The sequence below is a fragment of the Mus musculus genome, chromosome 2 (genome assembly GCF_000001635.26).
Source record: "Mus musculus strain C57BL/6J chromosome 2, GRCm38.p6 C57BL/6J".
Taxonomy (NCBI): Eukaryota; Metazoa; Chordata; class Mammalia; order Rodentia; family Muridae; genus Mus; species Mus musculus.
The window spans coordinates 74,597,843-74,608,142 of NC_000068.7; the positions used below are offsets into that span (position 1 = coordinate 74,597,843).

At 40.0% G+C, this 10,300-nt stretch overlaps 1 long non-coding RNA gene across 2 annotated transcripts; it reads right to left on the reverse strand.

The window, feature by feature from the left end:
* Window positions 1-302: 302 nt before the first annotated feature.
* Window positions 303-8,390, reverse strand: Gm39852. Of its 2 annotated transcripts, XR_866450.1 has the most exons (4): window positions 8,225-8,390; window positions 5,986-6,111; window positions 1,782-1,929; window positions 303-449 (listed from the first exon to the last, which is right to left on the reverse strand). It is a non-coding gene; the product is annotated as a predicted gene, 39852 (long non-coding RNA). The 2 variants fall into 2 exon arrangements; XR_866449.1 differs by lacking the exon at window positions 303-449 and having other exon boundaries at window positions 1,728-1,929.
* Between the last annotated feature and the right edge of the window lie 1,910 nt (window positions 8,391-10,300).

Genomic DNA, 10,300 nt, shown 5'->3' on the forward strand with positions numbered 1-10,300 from the left:
GTGAAGTTTAAAATCACAGAGGAAATTTTCAGTATGGAAACAGACTCTGTAAAAGAACCAGACAGACATGATGCAAATATAAGAGCCAATAAAAATAACACAACTGATAGTGTCACAATAGACAAGATGACGAAAAAGACTATGTGTAGACTTAGATTTTTCAAAACCTACATTTATTAAGGGTTCTTAAATGCTTTAACCTCCCTTCTAGTCCACTACCAACTAGAGGTAGTGGAAAGGAAAGGTTACTAGAGCAAAGGAGGATATGGACCTGTTTAGAAAGAGTTCTTTGGAGCAAATCCAATGTGCCTTGTCAGGAGATCAGCAGTTCAGTTCACATGAATCAGCAGCAGCAGCTCAATCCACTGGCAAACGCCATTCATGAACCAGCAACAGCAGGTCCAGGTGGATCCAGGAGAAACAGTAAGGCTCTGCCAATCAGCCCAAGTCTGTGGAAGCAGCAAGAAGCCACCAGAACACCACCATAAGTTTTCAATTTTGGTGCATTCCTCTCTATGAAGTCACAACAAATGATAACCAACAAAGCATGGTAAGGCGTACCAATAGTACCTACCATCGTTGTCAGCAAAGCCCAGTGATGACCAGCAAAGAATGGCAAAGTGAACCAGTGGCATCCAGCATTGTCCACTGTCTGTTGGGTTATATTTATATACTTTCCAAACATCATGTGTTCTCTTAAGCATCTGCTCCAGCAAAACATCCCATGCCCTTTTCCAGACTGCCTCCAGAACACCACCATGTGTCTGTTCTTAGTAAAACATCCTCCCACGTGTCTGCTTCAGCAAAAACATCCTTTCATAAGACAGTTTCCAGAAAAACATCACATGATATAACCGAGTCTCCAAAGAAACCAGAAATCTCTACTTCAAGAATGGATGTTAGAGAACAAGATTGAAGCAATAATGCATATACAAAAAACAATAATTAATAATGATCAAACCTTCTAAGAACTTGGATATATTCAGGAGACAAAACCTAAGAATTTACAAGATGGGAAAAGGAACTGAGGTAAACATTAAAAGCATGAGCAATTTTGTTGTAAAATTATAGCAGAAAATTCCCAAGTCTAGAAAAATGAATGAACATGCAAACGCAAGAAGCATTCAGAATCAAATGTACAAGAGGCAGGAGAGATGGCCCAGTGGTTAAGAGCACTGGCTGTTCTTCCAGAGGATCAGGTTCAATACTCAGCACCCACATGGCAGCAAACAACCATCTGTAACTCCAGTTCCAAGGGATCAGATACCCTTTTCTGTCCTCCCTGGATAGCAGGCAAGAGAAGGTAATCAAATACATGGAACTCAAAGCAAGGGAGGGGCTGCCTGTAGAAAGATAGCACAGAACTGGGAAGGCAGTTGGGAGAGAGGTAAATAAGAACAAATTATTTAGCTGGGAAGTGGTGGCAAATGCCATTAATCCCAGCACTCAGAAGGCAGAGATAGGCAATCCCTGAGTTTGAGGCCAGCCAGGATGGCAAGGGCTATACAGAGAAACCCTGTCTTGAAAAAAAAACTTGTGAGAATACTACAGTAAAACACATGACTTTGTTTGCTAACATATATACATATGTAACATATATATAATATGGTGTATATATCACTGTCTCTGTCTCTCTGTCTCTCTCTCTCTCTGTCTCTCTCTCTCATGTGTGTGTGAGTCTCTATCTCTCGTGTGTGTGTGTGTGTGTGTGTGTGTGTGTGTGTGTGTGTGTATGTGTGTGTGTTAGCTGGAGATGGAACTAGAAATGATAGAACACTTACCAAATCTTGAATTTGATACTGAACGATGCAAAACAAGATGCTGTTGTTGCTGTTGCTGCTGCTAATGATGGTGGTGGCGATGTGATGGTTCTGATGCAGCAGCTACGTGGGTGGCAGTTCACACCTATAAATCTCAGCCCTAGAAAGGCTGAGACAGGCAAACTGTCACAAATTCAAGACTAATGTAGGCTACAGAGAGTTTTAAGCCAGCCTGAGCTACTGAGACCCTGTCTTAAAAAAAAAGAAAGAAAGAAAGAAAGAAAGGGAAGGGAAGGGAAGGGAAGGGAAGGGAAGGGAAGGGAAGGGAAGGGAAGGGAAGGGAAGGGAAGGGAAGGAAAGGAAAGGAAAGGAAAGGAAAGGAAAGGAAAGGAAAGGAAAGGAAAGGAAAGGAAAGGAAAGGAAAGGAAAGGAAAGGAAAGGAAAGGAAAGGAAAGGAAGAGCTAGAAAGGAGGCACAAAGGTCAGAGGTTAAGAGTTGTTCCTGGAAAGAACCAAAGTTAAGTTTCCGACACCCAGCTGGCAGCTCACAACGGTAACTCCAGCTCCAGGTGATCCTATAGCTAATCCTGGCTTGAAAAGGTGCACAGACACATACATGCAGGCAAAACACCCATACACTTAAAATTTTTAATTTTTTAAAAAAGGATTATCAGAAAATGACCAGAGATGACAACTACAGAAATTAACATGGTTGGTTTGTTTGTTTGTTTTCAGGGTTTCTCTGTGTAGCCCTAGCTGTCCTAGAACTCACAGTGTACACCAGGCTGGCCTTGGACTCAGATATCTGCCCTCTGCCTCCTGAGTGCTGAGATTAAAGGCATGAGCCACACAGCACTTCAACAACTGCTTTTAGGCTGTTTCTGGTCCTTTTTTTTTTTTTTTTTTCCCATATCTCAGTGTCTGGAACTTTTAGGTTTTTACTTGTTGTTCATGTTTACCTACCGAAAAGAAAGATAGAGAATAATAAAGCAGAAAAACTGTACGTTAGAGCCCAAGAATTGTAGGAGCCATCTATTTTTAAGAGTTATGTTGTTCTAAAAAGATTAACAGATGATTGTTGATTTGTTTACACATGTACATTTTGTTCCTAGAGTCTAGAAGATAACCCCTAAAATCTTATTTCCCTAGAGATAAGAGTGTCTCTGTTACTTATGGTGAAAAACTCAGCTTATACATCTACACTACCCTAAGGCCAGACCCAGGGATATGGTTTAGTGAGTAAAGGTGTTTACAGCATGTACTAGTTGATATTTTTTTGTTGACTTGACCCAAGTTAGAATTATCAGAGGAGAGGGAACCCAGTTGAGAAAAGACTGGTCTTTAAGCTAGCCTGTGGGGCATTTTCTTAATTGCTGATTGACGTAGGTGGGGCCAAGCCTAGGCAGGTGATCATGGGATGTATAAAAAAGCAGGCTGAGCAAATTATAAAGAGCAAGCCAGGAAGCAGCATTTCTCCATGGCTTCTTTATCAGTTCCTGCCCTAGCTTTCCTGAATATAAGCTGAAATATACTCTTTTCTCCCTCAATTACTATTGATCATGGTGTTTTATCACAGAAATAGAAATCCCAACTAAGGCATAGCATAGACCTAATAACCTGGGTTTGATTCTTGGATATCATCATGGAAAGAGAGAACTGACTCCAAAAGTTGTCCTCTAAACTCCATACACATGTCATACATACATGCAGAAGCATATTTTAAACTTCAAACTCCCACACATACATGCACACAAGTGCACACACACTATAAATAAAGTCCTCAGAAGAATATAGTTCAACATTTATACACCAAAGCTCCAGGGAGCTTCCCAGATTTCCACACTTAATGGAAATTGCCACACACTAACAGGCAAAGGATAAGAACCTAAAAACACTAAAAACCTAAAAACACAAACAAAAACCCTAAGAACCTAATAAAAGCTTCATTTAGAATTCTCCCAGGCTTTGCTTTGGGCACATCTTTGTTCAACTGGTTAGAATTTGGATTTCGTCCCCATAACCAACAATAACCACATCTTTCAGCATGACTTTTGTTAATCCTTCCAGTGAATTATAAAGCAAAGCAGATTATGGGGAAAACCCTGACATGAATGTAGATCCAGAGGTTTGGATGGGGTTGGCAGTCTAGAGGACTATAGCCTCAACGCTCAAGAATTGGCTGATTCCCTCATAGTTTGGTCCATTAGCAAGTGTCAGAACACACATCTCATTTCTCCTGTAGGTAGTCATTCAGTGTTGGGGGTGGGAGTCCGCTCCGTTCTGTTTTGTCTGGATGAGCTGTTGTGTTTGTCTGGGTTGCCACCTAAAGTTTAGTCTGACTTTAGAGATTTATAGTCAGCCGTCAAAGCCTTAGCTCCGTAGCTTTGGGTCTGCTCTGCACATGTGCAGCAGAAAAGCGAGAGCAAGTATTTATTATACTGGCTTACCGACAGAATTGGAGGACTGTCTTCAAGTCTTTATCTTCCAAGACTTTCCCTGACACCTTGCAGTCCTCAGGGTTCCTTTGCCTAATCTTCTGGCTTAGAAAGGTAGGATCCCTCTTCCACTCCTAGCTGCCACTGGTTCCCACAGTTGGGACCACCCACAAAGGAACAGCAAGAGATAAAAGAATGGTTTTCAGAACTATGAACTCTCTAAGAGCGAATACATCCCTGTTTCTCAACTCCTCTGATCAGAGAACAAGGAAGAACACAGACACACCTCCGCTGTCTGCCTTTGATTAGCCAAGAAAAAAAAGAGTTACCCCACGCAGTCTGGCCTGTAAACAGTCCTTTTCCCAGACTTCTGAACAGAAACTAGAATCTCAGAATTGTAACTGTAAGAGCCTTTGGCTTAAGACTGTGAGTAAAAATGGGAGGAAATGAGAAACTCACCCCTGAATAGCTCACCTCTCCAGCATTTCCCACCTACCTGCTTTACTCTTTATAAAGTCTCCAGACAGCTGTTTTACGGGTTTTGTTTAGAGGTTTTAGTTGCTAATTATCAAACAGATATCAAATATCAGACATCAGGAGTTCTGCCTGCCTCTTCTTCTGTGGTAGGGGCTGGGAAATACAGATCAGACTAAAGGCCTCATGTGTGATAAGCATGTGCGCCATGGCTGAGCTCTGCTACAGCTCATTGGCTGAGCTCTGCTGCAACTGCAAGCTTGAATTCTTTACTAACTGTCTTTTACAAACTTAGTATACACACGGTACTAGGTTTCATCGTGGCATTTTCAAACAAAATTTGTTTTTGTTAATTCCCCATCCCTCGACCTGTATACTTTTTGATAACTTCTTGATTTCACAATGATTTTTAATGTCTCCTATAAAGAAAAGAAGCATTATTTTCTTTCATGTTTCAACTTTGCATTAATAATATAAATATTTAGGATAGATATCAAATGTGGGGAGAGTACTTGTGGTGTCTTGTATCTGTACTACAGAATCTCTGGTCTTGGGCTGGCAAGATGGATTAGTATGTAAAGGTGCTTGTGGTGCAAGCCTAACGGCCTAAGTTTGATTTCTAGACCACATGGAAAGGTGACAGGAGAAAACCAGCTTCACAGAGTTGTCCTCTGATCTCCAAATGTGGACACGCACACATGCACACACACACACACACACACACACGCACACGCACACGCACACACACACACACAAGCACATACACACACACTTACATACTTACATGTGTACTTAAATACACACACACACATGTATACAAACACACTAGGGTTTTTTTAATTCAGGGTTTTAGCAATTTTTACACTAATTCATCAGAAACTGTATTTAACTTTGTGACAGTTACTGTCCATCCTTACCGTTCTTGTTGCAGTAACACGAGTTTCTACTCCTTTGGCTCTGTCGGAATATATCAAATGACAGAGAATGTTCAATCCTTTTTCAATGTACATGTATGATCCCCTGTTCTCATTAACAGGATTATCACACAACCAAAGAGCCTCCTCCTCGTGACTCTGTGTAATGTTTGCCTCTTGTCCAGCTCTGCTTTCATTCTGATTTGAAATCTTTGGTTTTTCCAATTTACTCTCCATGTTGGAGTGATTTCTGCCAATGTTATTGTTTGTCTTTATATTTCTTGTTCCATGTTACACTTTCTATAAGTTTTTTCATAGTTTTTTTATAAATATTTTTAAAGACATAAAAGAAGGTCCACTTGTAATAATGCAAATAGTAATTTCAGTTTCCTAAGTGACTTACTTCTGTGTTCCAAAGTGTCTTTCTCAGTTGCAGTCCAAGTGCGTTGCAGGTCTCTATCAACTTTTAGAATAAGTTTTTGCTGTTGCTGTTTTGTTTTGGTTTTGTACTGGGGCTTTCCTTCCAAACCTTTGGAAAATAAAATTTTGAATCTTAAAATGTACAAATGCACTTGGCCTTTGTGCTGCAAAGCTTGAATGGCTTTATAATAGGTAGCTCTTTATGTTACACTTCATTTAAAAACAAAACAAAACAAAAAAGCATCCATCTTGACATGTATATTTAACATACCCCATATGAGGGGTATGAAAAGCAAAAGAGGTCATCAAAGACCATCGAGGTTAATAGCTGTGAAGGCGGGTTCTCTTCCCTAGGCAGACTGAAGGACTGAGCCACACGTGGTGTGCATTTTGCATGCTTATTAGCATCTTTAAGGGTTGCTGGGAGCTTCCCCCCACACACACATTTCATAGCTGCTATGTGGTCAGATGACTCTCCATGGATGTTTTCAACCACAGGTTAATATTGTCCAAACTTTGTTCCACATTCTTTGGTTGTTGTTGGGTTTGTTTTTTTATTCATGTGTTTGTTTTGAGACAGTGTCTATATAGCCCTGGATGTTCTGGAACTCAATGTGTAGACCAGACTGGCCTTGACCTCACAGTGACCACCTGCCTCTGCCTCTCCAGTGCTGGGATTAAAGGTGTGTGCTACCAGACCCCCACCCGTGCCCCACAGTCTTGAATAAAACTGGAGGAAAGTTTTTCATTGATGACAAAATTGAAAATGACTCATAAGCTTTTTAATCACAGCAGTAAAGCACGATAATGATAAACTAAAGACATGGCTCACATCTGACAAAATCTACACTGTAAGGGCGATATTTGGTATTGCTGGTTTGCTGAGTCCTCTGTTTTGTGTGTGTATGTGTGTGTGTGCGTGTGCGTGTTCCCCATTATTTCAAAACACACACACACACACACACACACACACACACACATATATATATATATATATATATATATACATGTGTATATAGATGTTCATTTATGTGTGTGTGTGTTTCCCATTGTTTCAATTAATTCTTCATAAATCACTATTTTTTCCATTTAGAACATTTTCCTCCACATTTCATGCAAATATTAACTGAATTCGATAACTAGCTCTAGGATTTTTATTGAATTTTCATTATTTCAATCATGTCTTATTGTCATAATTTCTGACAGTTCTCTATAAGACATAATTACTTCAACTGTTTTTCAGCACTTCAAAATAAAAGGGAAAAGTATCATCTATTCTTTGATTTATATGTAAGAAAGAATAGCTTTTTTGCTGTTGTCTGTCAAAGATTTTAAGGGTCTTCAGTATACCCTTTCTATCTGAAAATCCACCCAATACAAATAATTTCTTTCATGAAAATAATTTATAAATAAGACAGTATTAGGCTAGGAGTCATGGCTCATACCTATAATGTCAAAACTTGAGAGTTTGAGGCAGGAGGGTTGCCATGAGTGCAGAGACATCCTGGGTGTAGAATTAAACCCTTTCACAAAGACAAAAAACAAACAAACAAACAAACAAAAAGATTTTCTAAAAGTATGAATATGTAATAGGAATGCCAGGATGAAGTAGGAACTCTGGGGTTGGGAAATGACCCAGTGTGCTTCATAAAGCACTTGCCTTGCACACATGAGAACCAGTTGGGATCCCTGGTACATCCATAAATGCTGGGTGGGCCTGGAAGCCCATCTATAATCTCAAAGCAGGAGGGAGGTTCAGAAAATTCCAGGGCCGAACTGGCTTGCTGGACTAGCTAAAGAAGCAAGCTCTGGGCTCAAAGTAAAGACCTTATGCCAATATATATATAGAGAGAGAGAATAATCAAGGAAGTCATTGATGTCAGCCCCTGACCTCACACCCACGCACACAGGTACACATATCCACTCATACATCACACACAAAAGTAAAGAAGAAAATTAAATAAGAGTAAAAACTCTGAGAAACTCCTTTTTCCATAACTCCTATAAAAAAACAAAAGCATGTGAGATAATTATCATTGTGTATGCTTTATAAGAGTACTATCAACTACTCTCAATAATAATAAATTTTTAATTTCACTACATGCTAGTGAAAACATAATCTACAATTTACAACTTTACTTGTCTGATGACTGAAAGAATTTTTCAGACTAGTTTCTGGTTCCATATACTGCAAAGGTTGTCTCCACCCACTATCAACTTACCCTTGCTGTCCATGGGCTGATCATAGCATCATAACAGAGGCAGTTGTAGTGACCCACACCTTTAATCCCAGCATTCAGGGGACAGAGGCAGGTAGATTTCTGAGTTCAAGGCCAGCCTCATCTACAGAGTTTGTTAGCTAATTTCCGCAGAAGGTCTCTGTGAGGAAACCTCCTCAAACTGCTGTCATACTGGAGAAGGAAGCTGTGGTTGATACATCCAACCACAGTGATACATTGTCAACATCCAGAAGGAGGAAGCAGCAATTGATACTTTTTACACACTGTGCCAACTTCCATACTCCACCCGCTCCAGCGAAAGACCTTGCCATTTCGCAGGGTCTGAGGTACTAAGGTCCTTGCAAAGCTTTGCTCCTGTCAATAATACACAGTGGCTCAGAACTCATCCTCATCCCAATATTGTGGCTTCAGTAGGCATCTGCACAAACACATGTAACGTGCATAAACTCACTCAGGCACACAAACAAATAAAATTGTTTCAAAAGAGGAACCAGGTGGTGGTGGCACACACCTTTAATCCCAGCACTGGGGAGAACAGAGGCCAGCTTGGTCTCCAGAGAGAGTTCTAGGACAGCAAGGGATACACAGAGAAACCCTGTCTCAAAAACAAAAACAAAACAAAGCAAATTTCTTTTAGAAGAAATTTATTTCTCTCCTACAAATTTTACTCTGAGTGATGAAAATGTTCTGGCACTCTCTATAATTAAATGGGTGAGGTATTTGTTTTAAGTAAAACAAAAACAAAAGCAAAACAAAAACAAAGGGGTACTTTCAAACAAAATAATTATTAGGAATAAGATTTTAATTTAATGTCTTAAATCAATGCCAAAATCCATGAAACATAATGTCAAACTTTAAATAAGTACAAGATCAGTATTAGTAATTTTTCCTTTCACCCCAGGCTTTGATATATCTTAGCTTCATACTAACAATCATAAATTGATTTTAAATTTTTGGAATAATTTTTTACTTTGTAATTGCTTCCAGAAATTTTTTTCTTTTTTATTTATTAGATATTTTCTTTATTTACATTTCAAATGTTATCCCCTTTCCCGGTTTCCCCTTCAAAAACCCCCATCCTTTCCCCCCTCCCCCTGCTTACCAACCCACCCAATCCTGCTTCCTGCCCCTGGCATACCCCTATACTGGGGCATAGAACCTTCACAGGACCAAGGGTCTTTCCTTCCATTGATGATCAACTAGGCTACATATGCAGCTAGAGCCATGAGTACCACCATGTGTTTTCTTTGGTTGGTGGTTTAGTCCCTGGGAGCTCTAGAGATACTAGTTAGTTCATATTGTTGTTCCTCATATGGAGCTGCAAACTCCTTCAGCTCCTTGGATACTTTCTCTAGCTCCTTCATTGGGGACCCAGTGCTCCATCCATTGGATGTCTGTGAGTATCCACTTCTGTATTTGTCAGGCACTGGGAGAGCCTCTCAGGAGACAGCTATCTCAGGCTCCTGTCAGCAGGCTCTTGTTGGCATCCACAATAGTGCCTGGTTTTGGTGGTTGTCTATGGAATAGATCCCCAGGTGGGGCAGTCTCTGGATGGTCATTTCTTCAGTCTATGCTTCACACTTTGTCTTTGTAACTCATTCCATGGATATTTTGTTCCCCCTTCTAAGAAGGGCCAAAGTATCCACACGTTTTGGTCTTCCTTCTTCTTTAGTTTCATGTGTTTTGCAAATTGTATCTTGTGTATTCCGATCTTCTGGGCTAATATCCACTTATCAGTGAGTGCATATCATGTGTGTCCTTTTGTGATTGGATTACCTCACTCAGGATGGTATCCTCCAGATCCATCCATTTGCCTAAGAATTTCATAAATTCATTATTTTTAATAGCTGAGTAGTACTCCACTGTGTAAATGTACCACATTTTCTGTATCCATTCCTCTGTTAAGGGACATCTGTGTTCTTTCCAGCTTCTGGCTATTATAAATAAGGCTGCTATGAACATAGTGGAGCATATGTCCTTATTACACATTGGAGCATCTTCTGGGTACATGCCCAGGAGTGGTATTGATAGATCCTCTGGTAGTACTGTGTCCAATTT